The sequence below is a fragment of the Rutidosis leptorrhynchoides genome, chromosome 6 (genome assembly GCF_046630445.1).
Source record: "Rutidosis leptorrhynchoides isolate AG116_Rl617_1_P2 chromosome 6, CSIRO_AGI_Rlap_v1, whole genome shotgun sequence".
In the NCBI taxonomy this organism is placed as follows: Eukaryota; Viridiplantae; Streptophyta; class Magnoliopsida; order Asterales; family Asteraceae; genus Rutidosis; species Rutidosis leptorrhynchoides.
The window spans coordinates 81,763,030-81,785,751 of NC_092338.1; positions in this window are offsets into that span (position 1 = coordinate 81,763,030).

Here is a 22,722-nt window from a genome sequence, read left to right on the forward strand (position 1 = left end):
TATTATTATTATTATTATTATTATTATTATTTGTTGACGTTCTTAATATTATATATATTTTTTATATTTAAATACTATAAATTTATTATTTATTACTCGGTATATGTTTGTGTGTGTACATATTGAAAGTTAAATATATATCTTTCCTATTTAAATGGTTCGACCAGTTGAATTATCAATCAATACCCCATTTCATTTGCCTCTCTTTGCAAAAGATAATAAAAAATAATAATAGTATCCCATGAAGAATATAGTTGTTATTAATATGGATTATGTTCCCTTAATTATCTGACAACTATAACGCTTATTAGAGGGGATTTAAAGCTATTTTCACTGCATTTTAGCAAATTCGGAACATTCCATACAAACAGGACGATTGTTAAGCAAATCTCCATAATAACGGGATTCTTCACAATTAAATTCAATCATATCCTTATATATGCGTTGATTAACCAATTTTTTCACCTATATTTGAATTTCAAATTAGATCTGATGGATTATATAAAGACGGCAAGCCTCATTGAAATCGTCATTCAAAATCATAAACATCAGTACATAGTAGTCAATCTTTCAAACTATCTTAATCAACTGTTGAGTCGTATGATTATTTTCCCATAGGCCATAAGTATTACCCACTAAGTATAAGGGTTTTGTATCCTATTTGCAGACTAAACCTTGCAATATAAGAGAAGCTGCTATTATAGGTAGCTTATGTCAAAAGTATCTATTTCACCAATTCATTCGAGTTATCTCGGTCTATTTTACTTGCATTTCGTGGGTATGTAGCGTGTATCACTTTTCTACTTTTTTGTACTTATTATTTCGATGAGTTTCATTACATATTATTATACGGAGTTAAACTATTTTAACTTAAATTCCAATACTGAAAACATGATTTATGTATACAGATTTCGATTTTTCATGTATATAGCATATCGATTGGTTTACAACAAATTGTAACTTTTTTCAATTAACTTTTGAGATGCGGAGCATATACTATCTTAATTCGTATGTCTTCAGTTTATGTAGCATGGACTATTTTGATGTATGTACTTTCATGTTTAGATATTTGTTCAATGTAAGCTTATTTTATAATATATGGTAATGGTATATAATTTTTCTTATATAAAACTATAGGGTGATAATAAGATATGTATAAATATCCGCAGTGAATAATACCGAAATTTGATCATCTACTTGTGAAAGATGATCATCATCATGTCATTCGATTTTTCAATATAGTTTTAGGTCGTCGCCACAACAATCTTCATTATTCATTCAATTTTTCAATATATGAAAGGTGTCGATCAATCTCTTTTCACATTGCTACTCTGTATTGAAATATCTGATAATATCATTACTCGCATCATTGTATATAGATGCGAGTGTAAGTGAATTATGCATTCTAATCTTTGACTTTGGGTAATGATCATCATTTGCACGTGCATGTTATATTTTTGAGTGAATTTGTGTCTCCGTATTTTGGTACACTTTATCTTGGAAATCAGAGGGATCTAATGCTACAATTATACACATACACATAAAGAAAATTGACGTTTTTGAGGGTGTTGACAAGTACTTGATGTCCGCTGTTATTCGATTCCTTAAGTAAAGTTATCTTTTCTACAATATTACTTGCCATTTATACTAAATGGCTTTTTATTGTATGGGGTTCAATTCTCAGGTGCATTGACTACTTGGTTTGAGCCGTATCAAATGCTTATAAACCATTATCATCAAATGTTTGTGGGTCCAAGGTTTCATGCATAATTGGTATACTTGAGTCATTATTATTAACATCATTGCTCCAATTGTTCCTTTATATTTTGAATATTTAGTTCGAGAAGCTAAACACTTTTTCTTGAAATTTTTGACAAAGTACATAAAAATTGCTTTATCAAAAATGAAGTGAATTTATCAAAAAATTAAAATTGAAATACGAACTCTATTTATGATATAATAGATTATGATGTCCTAGGGTTTTGCCTTGTGTTTACTTCGTGTTTTTAAGCTTATCATTGGGCTATCTTTGTAATGGGTTGGGCCCCCATAGTAGTCCTTTTTAATACAAGCTGGCTTTTCAAAAAAAAATTGAGACAATTTATTTATTGATTATTACTGTCATTTAGTATAAAAGATGGACAATAAAAATGGGTCAGTTTGACCTTATCTGGTCAAAATGGCCAGAACATTGATTGATTATCTAAGACAAGTAAGGTTTTAACTTATAATTTGAAAAGTAACTTTGGATATTAATGTTTTTAACAAGCGTAAACAATGGGTCTAGGTCAGGTTAGATCAGTCCACAAACACCTTTTTACAAACCAATTAAATGGATTTTAAAAACCCCATTAAATTTTACATTAGGGGTAAATTTCGTAGTATTACATTAGGTCGGTAAAAGTATTTGTGGTAATTTATTCAAGTACCTAAATGTAATTGTGATATGACACTAAAAAAAATTTCATGTTCGAAGAGTATTTTATATCATGGGTTTCGAAATTAAATTTAACATGTGAGTACATGTGAAACCTTAAATGTATTTTTTTTTAAATATAATTTTTTTTGTGTAATCCCGCGAATTCGCGGGTCTTTAACTAGTATATGATAATAATAATAGTTTTATAAACAATAAACAGGAATTAACAATACAGAATGCTCACATGAATTTTTTTCTTTTCTTTTATTTTCACAATATACAATATCTATGTATTCACCTACATCATGAGAGAGAGATAAAGACTTTCTTCCATTATTTTCTTAGAAATCTAATCTTGAAGCTAGTAGCCCTTTTGCATTCAACTACTTCTCTAACATGTTGGGGGATTAAATTCGTAAGCCCTTTAGTTCTCTAAGGTATCAATTTCTACAAAACCATCGGAGCACCATTCAATTTCTCTCAATTTCACCTACAAATAATGAACCCTAATCAACCTCTCTATCATGAAATCGATTCATTTTTCAACACTTCAAAATAAAATAAAAAAAACCTTAATGGGAATAAATTTCATCGAAGATGAAATAAAAAAGGGTTTATAGATTACTAGTGGGTTTGTTTATTGCTAGCAGAAACAAACAAAATAAAACAAGAGGGGAAATGTTGGAAAACTTGTATTAAGAAGAAGCAAGATGGGGACAACTGAACAAGTACACTTTATTGGTGACCCAAAAAGCTCAAGAGCGTGCCATCTTAATTTTATAAGCTCTAAGGCCACATGTAATGGTCCGTGAGTGGACCCACCACCCACCGCCACCTGGGTCACCCCCACCACCACCGAACCGCCACCTCACCCGTCAGCCACCCCCTCACCCGTCAGCCACCCCCTCACCCTCTTCTAGCGGCTCTTTGTAGGGCCCACTTTTTTTCTTTTTTGTTTTTCCCCCAACGGCTACTGAATTGATTTTTTTTTTCTTTTACATATTTATTTACTTATCTATATATACATACACATACTACACAAACACCACTCAACCCACTCAACACTCTCAATCTTTATTTAAACTCAAACACTTTTATACACTCACAATCTTCCATTCCAAAAAAAATGTGAAAGGACCCGTTCATATACCTTATAAAAGATTCACAATAGTTGATTACATCGCGAGGTATTTGACCTCTATATGATATATTTTACAAACATTGCATTCGTTTTTAAAAGACAAACTTTCTTTACATCAAAAATTGACGGCATGCATACCATTTCATATGACATCCAACTATAATTGACTTAATATTAATCTTGATGAACTCAACGACTCGAATGCAACGTCTTTCAAAGTATGTTATGAATGACTCCAAGTGATATCCTTAAAATGAGCTAATGCACAGCGAAAGATTTCTTTAATACCTGAGAATAAACATGCTTTAAAGTGCCAACCAAAAGGTTGGTGAGTTCATTAGTTTATCATAATCAATCATTTCCGTAATAGTAATAGACCACAAGATTTTAGTTTCCATAAATTTTCGTCACTCGCAAGTGTATAAAAGTATTCTATAAGTTGTTGAGCGCTTTGGTAACCATACTTAACAATTAATGTGGCATATTCCCTTTATTATGAAATCTCCCTACACTATACCAAGTGTAGTAAAAATGAAGTACTATGCAACCGTTTACGATACTAGAGCGACTAGCCCGGTTGGGGTTGTCAAACCCGATAGATCTATCAATAGGATTCGCGCTTACATGTTCTTACAACATGTAAATATTAGTTACCAAGCTATTAGGGAAAAATATGCAAAGTGGTACAACTCAACGTAGAATATGTTTTTAGTACTTGTGTCCATTTCGTAAAACAGTTATAAAACAGTGCATATATTCTCAGCCCAAAAATATATATAAAAAGGGAGTAATGAAACTCACAATACTGTATTTCGTAGCAATTATGTATATGACGGCACTGAACAAGTGCAGGGTTTGTCTCGGATTCACGAACGTATCAATATTGTGATTCAATATTGCAGGAAAGTACGTAGACGCAACGAACATGATAAACGTTAGGTTGACCTCACGAGAAATACCCTCGAACAATACCCATAACCTCCATAGCTATAACCCATAATTTCCTTAGCTCTATCTCGTTTGAAAAACTTATTTTGAAAACACGCGAGCAGAACCTCGTCGTAGTATTTTATGTATAACACTAATAATATCTTGAAATAATGTGGAGTAATATATATATATATATATATATATATATATATATATATATATATATATATATATATATATATATATATATATATATATATATATATATATATATATATGTAAATCGATTGAGAGAGTTTAGAGAAATATATTTTCAAGTTTCTATGAAATAATAAAACCTATTGAATTCTATTTATAATAGATTTTTGAATTATTAAAGTGAATTATTAAAGTATGAATTATTAAAGTATGAATTATTAAAGTGAATTATTAAAGTATGAATTATTAAAGTAAATTATTAAAGTTAAAGTAAAGTTAAAGTAAAGTAAAAGTAAACTAAAGGTAAAGTTAAAAAGTATAAAACTATATACGTATAATACGCGTATAAATATATATAATATTAATTTAAATCGTTATATATTTAATAAAATAAAATATAAATATCGTTATCTTTATCATACTGGTTAAGTAATGAGTTGTCAAAAGTGGTTCTAGATATTTATAAAAGTTATATACGTTTTAGTAATAAAGTTCCTTTTAAACTGAAAACGTTTTTGTACGTTTGAACTAAATCAAATAAATATGATAATTTTGTTTTTCAAAACTAAATATTTTTAAGAATCATTTTGTTAAAAGATTAAAATAATAAAAGATTAAAATAATGGAAATCGTTATATCATAAACGTTTTAGAAAAGTAGAATTAAATATACTCATAATAGGTTTCAAGTTTTTAAATTACCATTTGTTAGTGAAACGTGGGATAGAGTCTAATGGTTAATATAAGCGTATGAAACCATCTTAATGTAAAATGTCGATTTACTTAACTTTTCGATACCTATTTCCTAAGTTATCTATATTCCCAAATTTCACTTTCACCCTAAATAATATGAAAGTTAGCTAGTTAACACCTATATAGGAAATCGAACAGGAAACTCCACTAACCCTTGTCTAGTTCCCGTTAGTTGACACATATGTTCTTACTTATAAATCACTTTACCAATAATTCTGAATATCGTTAAAAAGAAAGGTTTCCTAAATCAAAGTGGACCTCTCAACCGAGACTCGTAATCATACATTGTATCTGATAAATCAATCATTTGATATTATCTTCTAGTTCCATCGATAAACATATTGAGACAAATACGTTCATGTAAAGTATTATACATCTAGTACTTTGTTAACATTTTCTTATATATATATATATATATATATATATATATATATATATATATATATATATATATATATATATATATATATATATATATACATGTTTATACACATAATTGTTCGTGAATCGTCGAGCACAGTCAAAGGGTAATTGATTACATGAGCACAGTTCATAGTTTTTGAGATTTCAACAATACAGACTTTGCTTATCGTGTCGGAACATATAAAGATAAAGTTTAAATTCAGTCGGAAATTTCTGGGTTGTCACAGTACCTACCCGTTAAAGAAATTTCATCCCCGAAATTTGATCGAGGTCGTCATGTATAACAATAAGAATGTTTTCATGACAATTATGAGTTGATAAACAAAATTTTATCATCATTGCATATTATGGATAGAACAATCCGTTTATGTGAAGAGGATGAGTGAAGTTTTCACAAAAGAGTGAAATGAATAAATGTAGGTTAGTTTTAACAAGTGACGTAGTCACGGTTGGTTTCAGAAAATCATGGAATTTAGGGGGATCTTAATAAGATTTGGTTCATCGGTAATTAAGGAAATTGAATCTTCTTTGGTTAAATGCAACAATCTGTTTTGATTGCTATGTCGGATATTTTACTATAAATCCACCCCCTTCATTTCCTTATTTCTACACTCACACCTTCTATTCTTTCTCCCTTAACTCATACTTTAAAGCATTCATCAATATGCTCCATCCAGTACTAATTCTTGATATACTCCTAACTTTTATATCTGTCATTCTTCTTTTTCATCTACCACAGGAGGATTTTTACTTTTACCTTGGGGTTATAGTAATTTTAATTCTCTCGTGCCTTTATGTGGCAATACGTATTGATATGCACGGTTTGTAAATTATGTGTTATTATCGAGCTTTATATTTTTTTTTATATTCAAGAGTTCCATACTTTTGTCTCCTCTTCCCGACTTCAAGTCAAGCGAATAATGGTCCAGAATTTGTAGGTATGAATTTTGAAATGAACATAGTTAATGTTCTAAGAAGTGAATCGTAATGGCACGATCTTGATTTGTCAAATTACCAGAATATCCTGGAAAAGACCGAATCATCAAGAAAATATTTTCTTGATATGTTTAGAGGTTGAGTAGAATACAAGAGACGTGTAACATGGCACATGCTGACGTTATGATCTGTGAATCATCACGTTCCATTTAGAAACTCAGCATGACTTACTGTAATATAATCACGTTGATCAAGTGTCATTATATTATACTAACTCATGCTTCAGCTCCCAACACCACTTCAAAAACATTCATATTTTTAAACTCGAAAGTTTTAAAATTTAGAAACTAAAATAGTTTCTTTTATGATGTAATACAGATAGCGCGAAGAGATAAATGATTTCAGATAAGAATAATTATGGAAATATCTTCAGAAATATGGAGGATATTTATACTGAAAGATACGATGATATCTTAGAATTTCTAATATCAGAGGATGATGAAGAATATTGTCCGCAGAGGTTTAAAGTCAGGATCAAGGTATTCGTTAATGACTTCAGCAGATACTGAATCATTTGGATTCTATGAAGGCAGGTTTAGTCTTTGTGATTTATCCACAGCCTCTTTCATACTTTGCTCAATTCGTTTTCCAGTTCCAAACCTTCTCTTTTTCTGAGCTTTGCCAGCACACTATTCTTTATCATCAAACTTTTTACTGTTAAGGTCGTTTATAGTTTTTGCTGCTTCATCAGTATTTTTCAAAATTTCGAGAACTAATTTGCAGATTAGGGTGTTTTTCAGAAACTTTACATTCGAAGTATGTAAGTCCAGGAGATAGAAGTTATATGTACACATATAACTGTTGGCGTAGACATGCTGCGAGATTTCAAAATACTGATTGCTAATTCCCGATGATTCGTATGGCAATTCTTGTTACAAGATGCAGATGAGTAAATGATGGGGTTTTGATAAATATAATATTTTTTGGAAAATCCTAGATCATTACGGTTGATGATAAGTTTACTGCTAATGTGGTGGAATATAAATGGTTCCCCAGTAACGATGACGAAAAGGCAATGTATATATCAAGATTATAATAAGGCTGTTTCGACTGAAAAGTCGAAGTTGACTTGCTGGAGCTGTGACAAAACTGACTACTTTGTAGAGGAATTGAAAAGTTATTTTAGCTAATAAATGCCAAAGAGTCTGACACGGATACGTGTTAAACTATGACTTTGGTTTCGAGAGTTTTTCAGGTGTATAACTGTGTGGTTGGATCATCATCTCGATTGTTCATTGTTTGAAGTGTCTTCAGAAATTTTAGAGGGTTTGAACACAGATTATAATCGTCAATATACATATGATGTTCTAGCACAGTTTTGAAGTCAGAGTATAGCTTTGAAAAATGTAGGAATCTAAGAGTGATGTCTTCTGTTAAATCTTGACTTGGATTTTGATTTGTCAAAAATCAGAATACGTAATCAAATTTGGATGAAAATGGTTGTTTTGATTTCTATAAAAGAATGTATATTGTTATGAAAGTAGTGAGTATAGTTGATGGTTGCTGAATCAGATTCGAAGAATGTAACATATTAATTGTGAATTTATGTATCTCTCGGGTATTACCTACCCGTTAAAAAAAATTCACAATTAATATTTTGTACAAAAGAATTTCATTACAGTCTTTCTGAAAATATATATGTGTATATTTTCTTCAGATGTAACATAGATGTAATGAGTTAATATTAAACTCATTTGTTTTACTGTTGAAACTAGAATAGAATAATCCCTACCAATTTAGTATTTCTTCAATGTAATTGAAATTATGAATCAATACTTTGCATGACGTTGGTGTTCGTGGAATTCTTGTGAACTTCGCAAGATACGAATGATGTTATCTGAAAAGTTTCGAGTATATCGATGATGAAAGTGTAAAATCAACATATATTTGAATAATACACTTGATTTATTATGAAATGAAATTCATTGAATTAAAACAGAGATTGTAGTTAACGATGGTTAAGTTGCTGACGAAAGACGTACATCATAGCATATTAGTAATATGAATTAACAGAGTAGTTAAGATTCACACATAATAGCTTAGTACGGAAAGATTTATTATCGTTTAAAAATTTATATATGTAAGATATACATATAAATCCTTCAGTGGAAATGAGTTAATACTTCATAACTCATTGATGCAATATACTCATTGTTGATTCGTAATGATGTCCACGGTTATTCTTGAACTGACAGAGCTTGTGATGTTATATGTGCTGCTAGTGCTGATGATGCTGACGGTACTGACGGTGCTGACGGTACTATTGATGCTGCTGGTAAACAAATCTAGCTTGTAATTCGTGCACCATTCTGGTCAGGGTTTCTACTCTTCTTTCTATCATCTTGATCCACTCATCTGATTTATGGTTAAAGTTAGAATAGATAATCTCTAAGACTTTAGAGATTACATAATCTCCGTGGAATGTTTCTCTATTGAAATTATGAATCAATACTTCATCAGTTATTGTTGTTGATACTCCTTGGTATCTATGGTGTGTATGACGTGGATGTGTGTGGGACAGTTTGTGATGTTGAAGTATGGGATGTGGATATTGTTGGTGGTGGTAATGGTACCGTTGGTGTTGATGATGGTGGTATTGTTGCTGTCGGTGATGCTGCTGGTGCTTGTAACCTTTGCACCATATTCTCCAAAGCCACTATCCGAGCGCGAAGCTCGTTGACTTCTTATATTACACCGGGATGATTGTCGGTTCGGACAAGCGGATGAATAAGATCTAAAATTTGTGATAAAATATAATCGTGACAAGATACTCGAGAAATGAGAGAGAAAATGGTATTACGAACAGGTTCGCCGGTAAGTGCTTCAGGTTCTTCGCCAAGAGGACAATGTGGTGGATGGAAAGGATCACCTTCTTATTATCTCTAATAATTGAGGAGGCTACGAACCCATCCCCAATTCATCCAGAATAGATGATGGCTGATTGGTTGATCCATTCCTGTCTCACTACTTTCAGAGCTTGAGTGGGATTCCATTTCGGGATCCGAGGGACTTGAACTAACGATGAATTCCATTTCGTACGATTAAATAAAGGATTTTTCGATATGAAATGATTTTCTGGCTATCGGATGGTATTCTAATTACATAGAATATCTATATATATAGAGCAAAAAATTTCGTAGATTACAGGGAAATTTACGAAATATGTCAGGCAAAGTTTACAGTAACAGATACGCTAAGATATGAATTAGCAGATACGCTAAGATATGGATTTTGTCTATACACTATTTATGCAATCAATGCAGTAAGATGTGTCTAGACTAAAAATGATAAGAAGGTAATTTCCGACAGTAGATGATAAGCAAAATTTTTTTACATGCAGCTAAGGTCGAAGTCCAGACTCACTAATGCATCCTAACGACTATCAGTTAGACACACTAATGCAGACCTGGTTAGCTAAGACCACTGCTCTGATACCAACTGAAAGGACCCTTTCATATACCTTATAAACGATTCACAATAGTTGATTACATCGCGAGGTATTTGACCTCTATATGATACATTTTACAAACATTGCATTTGTTTTTAAAAGACAAACTTTCTTTACATCAAAAATTGATGGCATGCATACCATTTCATATGACATCCAACTATAATTGACTTAATATTAATCTTGTTGAACTCAACGACTCGAATGTAACGTCTTTCAAAGTATGTCATGAATGACTCCAATTGATATTCTTAAAATGAGCTAATGCACAGCGGAAGATTTCTTTAATACCTGAGAATAAACATGCTTTAAAGTGTCAACTAAAAGGTTGGTGAGTTCATTAGTTTATCATAATCAATCATTTCCATAATAGTAATAGACCACAAGATTTTAGTTTCCATAAATTTTTGTACACTCGCAAGTGTATAAAAGTATTCTATAAGTTGTTGAGCGCTTCGGTAACCATACTTAACAATTAATGTGGCATATTCCCTTTATTATGAAATCTCCCTACACTGTACCAAGTGTAGTAAAAACGAAGTACTATGCAACCGTTTACGATACTAGAGCGACTAGCCCGGTTGGGGTTGTCAAACCCGATAGATCTATCAATAGGATTCGCGCTTACATGTTCTTACAACATGTAAATATTAGTTACCAAGCTATTAGGGAAAAATATGCAAAGTGATACAACTCAACGTAGAATATGTTTTTAGTACTTGTGTCCATTTCGTAAAACAGTGCATATATTCTCTGCCCAAAAATATATATAAAAAGGGAGTAATGAAACTCACAATACTGTATTTCATAGCAATTATGTACATGACGGCACTGAACAAGTGCAGGGTTTGTCTCGAATTCACGAACATATCAATATTGTGATTCAATATTGCAGGAAAGTACGTAGACGCAATGAAAATGATAAACGTTAGGTTGACCTCACGAGCAATACCCTCGAACAATACCCATAACCTTCATAGCTATAACCCATAATTTCCTTAGCTCTATCCCGTTTGAAAAACTTGTTTTGAAAACACGCGAGCAGAACCTCGTCGTAGTATTTTATGTATAACACTAATAATATCTTGAAATAATGTGGAGTAAATATATATATATATATATATATATATATATATATATATATATATATATATATATAAATCGATTGAGAGAGTTTAGAGAAATATGTTTTCAAGTTTCTATAAAATAATAAAACCTTTTGAATTCTATTTATAATAGATTTTTGAATTATTAAAGTGAATTATTAAAGTATGAATTATTAAAGTATGAATTTTTAAAGTATTAATTATTAAAGTATGAATTATTAAAGTATGAATTATTAAAGTATGAATTACTAAAGTGAATTATCAAAGTTAAAGTAAAGTTAAAGTAAAGGTAAAGTTAAAAAGTATAAAACTATGTACGTATAATACGCGTATAAATATATATAATATTAATTTAAATCGTTATATATATTTAATAAAATAAAATATAAATATCGTTATCTTTATCATACTGGTTAAGTAATGAGTTGTCAAAAGTGGTTCTAGATATTTATAAAAGTTATATACATTTAGTAATAAAGTTCTTTTTAAACTGAAAACGTTTTTGTACGTTTGAACTAAATCAAATAAATATGATAATTTTGTTTTTCAAAACTAAATATTTTTAAGAATCATTTTGTTAAAAGGTTAAAATAATGGAAATCGTTATATCATAAACGTTTTAGAAAAGTAGAATTAAATATACTCATAATAGGTTTCAAGTTTTTAAATTACCGTTTGTTAGTGAAACGTGAGATAAAGTCTAATGGTTAATATAAGTGTATGAAACCATCTTAATGTAAAATGTCGATTTACTTAACTTTTCGATACCTATTTCCTAAGTTATCTATATTCCCAAATTTCACTTTCACCCTAAATAATATGAAAGTTAGCTAGTTAACACCTATATAGGAAATCGAACAGGAAACTCCACTAACCCTTGTCTAGTTCCCGTTAGTTGACACATATGTTCTTACTTATAAATCACTTTACCAATAATTCTGAATATCATTAAAAAGAAAGGTTTCCTAAATCAAAGTGGACCTCTCAACCGAGACTCGTAATCATACAATGTATCTGATAAATCAATCATTTGATATTATCTTCTAGTTCCATCGATAAACATATTGAGACAAATACGTTCATGTAAAGTATTATACATCTAGTACTTTGTTAACATTTTCTTTTATATATATATATATATATATATATATATATATATATATATATATATATATATATATATATATATATATACATGTATGTTTATACACATAATTGTTCGTGAATCGTCGAGTACAGTCAAAGGGTAATTGATTACCTTAGCACAGTTCATAGTTTTTGAGATTTCAACAATACAGACTTTGCTTATCGTGTCAGAACATATAAAGATAAAGTTTAAATTCAGTCAGAAATTTCCGGGTTGTCACAAAATGTCTCAACAAAATAACAACAATTTCTTTAACCATATGTTAAACAATCCAATCCCGTCACCGAGTCATTCATCATCGAACCAAGCTAGCAATTCGTCTCCAAGCCAAACTAGTTTTTCTCAACAACAACAATTTGTCCAATCACAACAACTACCATTTCAACAAAAATTACAATTTGTTCAACCACCAACACTACCATTTCAACAATTATTACAATATCAAAACATGCATCCATACTATACACAACCACAATTTCCTATCCCCCAACAACAATTCTTTTCACAATTTCAACAACAACAACAACAACAACAACAAGAAGTTCCATACAATTTGTCACAACATATAACACAACCGGCGCTTGAAAACGTACCCGAAACACAACCCGAGACCGAAAAACAAAAAGCTAAAAGAATGGGAAAAGCTAAAGTAGCCGAAGGAAGCGAAAATCCGAAACATCAATTAATGCATTGGACTGGAAGAAGAAGTAATTTTGGCCGAACGTTGGCTCGATGCGACGGAAAATCCAAAAATTAGAAATTCACAATCGGCCGATTCGTTTTGGACTACAGTTGTATCCAACTATAATAAAGTCGCCGATCGAAGTAGAAACACCGATCAAATAACCGGGAAATGGACGAAAATGGCAAGAGATATCAAAGTTTTTATTAGTATTTACAACCAATTAAAAAAAATTGGCCAAGTGGAGCTAATGACGTGGATATCATTGAAGCGGCGCGTGATGAATATCGGAAGCGTCAAAGTGCCGTGTTTACGAATTACAAAGCGTGGCAAGTACTCAGAAGGTGTCCGAAGTTTTCTGTCCCGGATGGCATAATGACATCCCGTAGGCGTCCATGACCCGAAGCACCGATCACTTTGGGGGACGATCAACCTTTAAGGGTTGATCCAAACCCCGATCACACTACTTTATTTGGGGAAGATGCAATCCGACATCCACCAGGTCGACAAGCCGGTAGAAAAAGCCGAAAGTGTTCGACTTCTTCCGATGCCGCCTCGTCTTGTTCATCCGAAGAAGTTCGTTCTCAACTGTTGGAGGCCCAAAAAGAAATTTCTTTAACTCAAAAACAAAAACGGAAATCGTCATTAATGAAAGTAATGAATCGCGCCTTTCAAATTTTCAACACAAACATAAACCCGGACTTGCCAACGGAAGACCAACAAATACTTCAAAAGTATTGACAAAGAATGAAGACGATCTTGTTAACCGAAGAAGACACCGAAGGACAACAAAATGATGACGAAGACGACTACCCGTCACCACTCGAGTAGCTCTTTTTTTAATAATAAGTTCGTATTTGTTTTTTATTAATTATGCAACGTTTTTTATTTATTTTATTTTATGTATTGTCTTTTATTTTTAATTATGTAATGTATTTTAATTTCTTAGTAATGTAATGTTTTAATTTTATTTAATAAAATGTTATTGGTATTTATTTTATGTATTTAAATAATAATTTAAAATTGGTTAAAGTTTGAAATGGAGTGTATGATTGTGAGTGTTTAGTGAAAGGAATGTGAAAAGAATGTTAAAGGGTTTGTGCTGATGTGGCGCTGATGTGGAGGAGAGAAGTTCAGTGAAAGAATTGTATGATTGTATGTGGCCTAAGGCCACTTGCTATGGCTAGTGAAACACAACCGCCACCAGCCGCCAAGTGGTAACCACCACCACCAGCATTTCGTGAAAGCTGCCTGATGTTAAAGCAGATGGGTACGAAATAGTTGTATTTTTATTGCGAAATACTATTAAATAAGATACAATTTTACACAAGTTATTTATTTATTTATAGAGTGGATATACCTAAAACTTGCTACAACACTATAGGCAGTGTACCTAATCGTACAGTAGTGTAGTGTTTAGTAAGTCCGGTTCGTCCACAGGGAACTAGCCAAGTTTAATGCTATATTTATTTTAACCTATAATTGTAAAAATATAAATATATAAATAAGTAATATTGTTATTATAAAAGGGGGTTTTTACCGTTTAATAACCGGTTTGTTGATTTTAAAACTTTAGTCACAGTTAAAACCTAATGTAAAATATTAAAAATAAAAATAACTTAATTTAAAGCGTAAAGTAAATAACGATAATTAAAGTGCGATAATTTAAAGTGCGATAAAAAAAATGACGATAAATAAAATTGCGATAATTAAAAAGTACGATAATTAAAAGTGCAATAAATAAAATGACAGTAAATAAAAGTGCGATGAAATATGAAATAAAGGAATTATGCTTATTTAAACTTCCGTAATCATGATGTTCGACGTGTTGATTTTAATTTATTACCATGGGTTAATTGTCCTTTGTCCTGGATTATTCAATATGTCCATCTGGTTTTTGTCCATAACAGTCCATCAGTCATAAATATAAAGTGCGAGTGTCCTCGTCAAATTATCCTTATACCCGAAGTCAAATATTCCAACTAATTGGGGACTTAAACTGTAACAAGGTCTTAATACTTTGTTTAATAATTACACCAGGATATCGACTGTGTGTAACCCAAGGTTTTAATACTTTGTTAACAATTACGCCAAGTGTCCTTGTACATAATTTACCCCTATTTTAATGAGTCCATTGACTATTAATCCATTCCCTTGTCCGGTCAAATGAACGATTATTAGTATTTATAAATATCCCGCCCATCGTGTCCGATCGAGTGTATGTGGTTATTTATAATTACGTCCAATTATAAATCTTTATATTAAATTAACGAACTATCATTCAGTTAAACAAATATAAAGCCCATTAATAGTCCATAGTCTAATTTCCACATGTGTCGTTCTTTTGTCCAAACCCCAATTATGGTACAAAGCCCAATTACCCCGTCTTTAATATTTTAGCCCGACATCATGATTACTTCGATTTAAATAAGCATAATAATAACTTAGCTACGAGACATTAATTTAAAAAGGTTGAACATAACTTACAATGATTATTAATAGCGTAGCGTTACACGGACAGAACTTCGACTTACAAACTTAAAACATTCGCTAACATAACCTTATTATTATTAATCTTTAATTAAAATTAAAATTATAAAATATATATATATATATATATATATATATATATATATATATATATATATATATATATATATATATATATATATATATCATGAGAGAGAGATTGAAAAAGAGGTGTAATGAAATCGATCAGAATGCGCGGCCTTTTATAGGCCCACGTTTCACTGTAGAGCTCCGCGAGTGCGGATGTTTTCTTCATAAAAGCTCCGCGAGTGCGGAGGTCTGGAATCCAGCTCATAGATTAATCCAAAACGTGGGATGCGTATAATTATATTATCTAATAATATATATAATTAATTATATATTATATTATATTCTTGTGCATAGTTGACTTGTAATTTTTGGTCCGTTGCGTCGCGCGCTGAAAGTTGGTTCATGTCTCGGTTTCGGATTTTCAAACGCCTTTTCGTACAATTTAATATCTTGTACTTTGTGTTTCACGGCTTGTACTCTTGTAATTTTTAGACGTTTCTCATCAATAATTTGAACCTCGTGATTTGTACTTTGTACTTTTTAGCGTTTTGGTCATTTGCGTCTTTAAATCGTCGAATCTGTCTTTTGTCTTCACCTTTTATTATTTAAACGAATATCACTTGTAAATAGAACAATTGCAACTAAAAGTTTGTCTTTCTTGAGGGATAATGCTATGAAATATATGTTCATTTTTAGCATTATCAAATATTCCCACACTTGAGCGTTGCTTGTCCTCAAGCAATATAGTCTTGAAATAAAAATACTAGAATCACTTCTTTATTCTTCACACTTTGTACATCAGTGATTTCTTTACGGCGGTATGAATAATGATAGTAACGTTGTGGTTTACAGTCCCACATGACTATAAAAATTTAGATCCTTTAGGAAATTGAATCTTTATGAAAACATTTGATCTTTTGAAAATTCAATCTAGCTTTTATCCTAGATAAGTTTTCCGGAATAACCCTTCACCAGTGTTTGCAAAATTGTTTTTTTGGGTTTGGTGGGTTTCAGATTTGAAAATTTTAGCTCAAAACTTATGGTTTTGTGTCACCCACTTGCTAATCTTGTATTGGGAAAGCAACACGTCCAGTATACTTGCTCCGTATATTACCTTTCGGTAAACTACCATCCGGTTGTAAAGGAAAGCGTTGAACAAGCAACTGTTGAGGCAATGTCCCGTGACATGCTTTTGATTATGGTCTATATCATGTCGGATGCAATTACTATCCTTTGTAGGAGCAATAGTAAAGATCACCCTATAGTTTTTTGGTCTGGCACAAGGTCCTGTCATCGACCATGCTATGTAACCACCATTCTTACGGTTGACACCCGATCTGGTTCAGGTGACCTAATGAATTCCGGTGAATTCTTAGGATTTTACGTTCAATGGTAATGAACGCATTAAAAATGGGTTTTCAGAAAAAAAAAATCGGTTTATAATTTTGATCAAAATATTTTCTCGTTCAAGCTCGAGTTTAGATATCATCGAATTCCATGAGTTTGAAATTCTCAATCTTTAAAAGTCAATCTCAAGGATTGAGTAATATCAGTCTTAAAAGCTGATTTTTGATCTTTAAGGAGATTATCCTTTCTGGGGATCTGATTCATTAGTCTTATAAGCTAATTTGCACGGTTCCCCCCATTGTACGAGACAGATCCTCTCATGGTTAAGATAAGTCTGACCACTTGGCAACCCTGTTTGATGCTGAGGTCCGTGGATTTCCAGCTGATTTTTGAGAAAACTTTTCAAGGTTTTTCGTAGACTCTACAACTGGTCTGGACGACAACTTCTTGGCCTAAATCAAGAAGCGCGTGTCTTTTTCTCGGAAAACTTTACTTCCTTTTAAATCAAGTGGCACATTTCTTTCAAATATATTATAAGAAATCTGGTAAAACTGATAAAATTGTCCAAAACAAAAGTATCTTCAATTATTTGTACAAAAATATGTGATATATGTTCTAAATAACTTGGTAAATTTTTCCCAAACTTGGCTTTTATTTTCCTTTCTTTGCCTTTTTATTCTCCTCTATTCCATTTTTAAATGAATTCTAACATTTTGGGTTATTTCTCAATTTATGTCCTTTCCGAGATAACAATAATTTCGGTGTTAACACCTAGTTTTATCATTCATAAATATGTATAAACATGATTTTGAGTTCATTTAGTTGAAAATTTTGAAAAATTTTACTAGAATTGGGTTGTCAGTATATAAGACTAGGGCTGTTCTTTATTATCAGAGAGCACTAGATTCTAATACAACTACTGCGTTACTAGTATATTTTTAATGGTAACCAAGTGTTTAAATTTAAAATTTTAAAAATTCGAATGAATTTAACCCCTTCCCACACTTAAGATCTTGTAATGCCCTCATTTGCAAGAAATCAGTAGCAATTTAAATTATTGAAGGTGATTAGCGTAGAAAAATGATTAAAATTTACCAAAGTTTCCAAACATATTGGCGTTTGTTTTAAAAGCAAAGATTTTTGGGTTTTTTTTTTTAAAAACCTTTAACTAATAAAACATAAATTAATAAATTTTAAAAATTTGTTTCTTTTAAGAATGAGGGCGTTTCGGATCATTGTCCTAGTCCGTCTCTCGACAAAATTTTAAAATTTGTCACTTTTTAAGCGTCGTTTTTAAAAGCAAAGATTTTTGGATTTTTTTTTATGTTTTTGGCATACTTTAATTCAATAATATTAAAAATAATGATAATAAAATTTCTCGTCCCGCCCTCGGGTAAAGCAATTTCGGTTCAACGACCTAGTCTTCAACTCACGACGAATTTTAGAAATCATATTTTTAACTTAATGAAATAAAGTAAATTTTGTTTTTAAATTCACACCAAACTTAAATTTAAAATGCATAAAATTAAAAATTCATATTAATATTATTAATATTTTTATACATTAATTTTACAAACTTATATTGAAAATATTAATTTTTAAAATATTTAAAAAAACTTAAATATATTGGTTTTAGAAATTTACAATAATAATTTAATATTAATATATTAATTAAAAATAAGGTAAAAATTCAAATGAAAAATCTTTTTGATCTTTTATCCCACTTTAATCAATCAAATATTATCAAAAAATATACGCCCCTCTTTTGGGTAAAGTAATTTTGGCTATATTACCTAGTTTTACTCCTAACAAATTTTTGAAATATTTTAGATTGATTGATTAAAGATATTTATACCTTAAGAATAAACGGTAAATTTCGCAGTGATGTAATAAATTTTTGTATGATATCAATAATTTCGGTTTCGCATACCTAATTTTATTGAATATTAATTTAATACTTTATAGCGAACGATTCAGCGTTTATTATTAAAAGGTTAAAAACAATAAATAAAAACAAAAATAAAAACTGTACATACTTACCTATGAGAAAGAATTCTCAGAGAACTGCTTTAGCCGACTCATAGGAGAGTCGTGTGATTTAGTTTTCTATAGCTACATAAGCGTAACCTCGATTCTTCAATAACTTTTCTTCTAAACATATGAACGGTCCTTCTCTGCATAGAGTAACAAATTCAGTATTTGAATATATTTGATTGTTCAAACATTTACCTTCGTGTGACTATTTTCCGCATTTATGACATCTTTCAAGGTGTCGTGCTCTTCTTTTTGTTGCGGATTTTGATTTTTCTTTTCTAAAATGTATTTAATTATGATTGCTCCTAAGTTCTTTTCTTACTCCGTCCAATTTACCTCTTATGAATGATACCAATTCACTTGGAAGGGTGTCATTATTACGTTTAGTAATCATAGCGTGTAGCATTAGAACATGGTTCAAATCAAAGAAATTCTTCATCTCGTAAAACCTAAAAAAAATAAAAATTCAGAATGGAGGGAGAAGACTAGTTCTTTAGGGTCTGCTAGGGAAAGACCATTTGGATTCCATTCTCGGAAACTATACGAAAACAGAAAATCTAACTCTAATAGTGTAGTGACCCGAACTTTTCCATGTTTATATATATTAAATGAAATTATTATTTACACGATTAAGTGTTTCCAACATGTTAAGCAATCAAACTTGTTAAGACTTGATTAATTGGAATAGGTTTCATATAGACAATTGACTACCCAAGTTGACCGGTGATTCACGAACGTTAAAACTTGTAAAAACTATATGATGACATATATATGATTATATATATAGTTAACATGATATTATGATAAGTAAGTATCTCATTAGGTATTTTAACAATGGGTTATATACATAAAATTGTGTTTATTGAATTAAGAAACTTGAAACGATATATATAACGATTATCGTTAAAACAATGTCTTACTAAATACATATGAATCATATTAAGATATTGATACACTATGTTTAATCATGATAAATGATAAGTAAACATGTCATTAAGTGTATTAACAATGAACTACATATGTAAAAAACAAGACTACTAACTTAATGATTTCGAAACGAGACATATATGTAACGATTATCGTTGTAACAACATTTAACTGTATATATATCATACTAAGATATATTAATATATCGTAATATCATGATAATGTAATAATTTAACATCTCTTTAGATATAATAAACAATGGTTTAACAACATTTAACAAGATCGTTAACCTAAAGGTTTCAAAACAACATTTACATGTAATGATTAATGATGACTTAACGACTCAGTTAAAATGTATATACATGTAGTGTTTTAATATGTATTCATACACTTTTGAAAGACTTCAAGACACTTATCAAAATACTTCTACTTAACAAAAATGCTTACAATTACATCCTCGTTCAGTTTCATCAACAATTCTACTCGTATGCACCCGTATTCGTACTCGTACAATACACAACTTTTAGATGTATGTACTATTGGTATATACACTCCAATGATCAGCTTTTAGCAGCCCATGTGAATCACCTAATACATTTGGGAACCATCATTTGGCAACTAGCATGAAATATCTCATAAAATTACAAAAATATTAGTAATCATTCATGACTTATTTACATGAAAACAAAATTACATATCATTGATATCTAATCCATATACCAACGACCAAAAAAACCTACAAACACTTTCATTCTTAAATTTTCTTCATCTAATTGATCTCTCTCAAGTTCCATCTTCAAGTTCTAAGTGTTCTTCATAAATTCTATAAGTTCTAGTTTCATAAAATCAAGAATACTTTCAAGTTTGCTAGCTTACTTACAATCTTGTAAAGTGATCATCCAACCTTAAGAAATCTTTCTTATTTACAGTAAGATATATTTTTAATACAAGTTAATACTCATATTCAAACTTTGATTCAATTTATATAACTATAACAATCTTATTTCGAGTGGAAATCTTACTTGAACTTGTTTTCGTGTCATGATTCTGCTTCAAGAACTTTCAAGCCATCCAAGGATCCTTTGAAGCTAAATCATTTTTTGTCACTTCCAGTAGGTTTACCTACTAAACTTGAGGTAGTAATGATGTTCATAACATCATTCGATTCCTACATATAAAACTATCTTATTCGAAGATTTAAACTTGTAATCACTAGAACATAGTTTAGTTAATTCTAAACTTGTTCACAAATAAAGTTAATCCTTCTAACTTGACTTTTAAAATCAACTAAACACATGTTCTATATCTATATGATATTCTAACTTAATGATTTAAAACCTGGAAACACGAAAAACACCGTAAAACCGGACATACGCCGTCGTAGTAACACCGCGGGCTGTTTTGGGTTTGATAATTAAAAACTATGATAAACTTTGATTTAAAAGTTGTTCTTCTGGGAAAATGATTTTTCTTATGAACATGAAACTATATCCAAAAATCATGGTTAAACTTAAAGTGGAAGTATGTTTTTCAAAATGGTCATCAAGACGTCGTTCTTTCGACTGAAATGACTACCTCTTACAAAAATGACTTGTAACTTATGATTTCGACTATAAGCTATACTTTTTCTGTTTAGATTCATAAAATATAGTTCAATATTAAACCATAGCAATTTGATTCACTCAAAACGGATTTAAAACAAAGAAGTTATGGGTGAAACAAGATTGGATATTTTTGACCGTTGCAGCTACGGGAAATATTGTAACAATTCTATACAAATCATATCCTAGCTAACTTATATTGTATTATACATATATTCTAATATATTATGTAATCTTGGGATACCATAGACACGTATACAAATGTTTTGACATATCATATCGACCCATGTATATATATTATTTGAAACAACCATAGACACTCTATATGCATTAATGTTGGAGTTAGCTATACAGGGTTGAGGTTGATTTCAAAAATATATATACTTTGAGTTGTGATCTAGCCTGAGACGTGTATACACTGGGTCATGGTTTGATTCAAGATAATATATATCAATTTATTTCTGTACATCTAACTATGGACAACTAGTTATAGGTTACTAACGAGGACAGCTGACTTAATAAACTTAAAACATCAAAATGTATTAAAAGTGTTGTAAATATATTTTGAACATACTTTGATATATATGTGCATATTTGTTATAGGTTCGTGAATCGACCAGTGGCCAAGTCTTACTTCCCAAGTAAAAATCTGTGAAAGTGAGTTATAGTCCTACTTTTAAAATCTAATATTTTAGGATGAGAATACATGCAGTTTTATAAATATTTTACGAAATAGACACAAGTAATTGAAACTACATTATATGGGTGAATGATAGGAGCCGAATATGCCCCTTTTGTTTGGTAACCTAAGAATTAGTAAACCGATCTACTAATTGACGCGAATCCTAAAGATAGATCTATTGGGCCTAACGAACCCCATCCAAAGTACAGGATGCTTTAGTACTTCGAATTCGTTTTTATCATGTCCGAAGGATTTCCCGGAATGATAGGGGATATTCTTATATGCATCTTGTTAATGTCGGTTACCAGGTGTTCACCATATGAATGAATT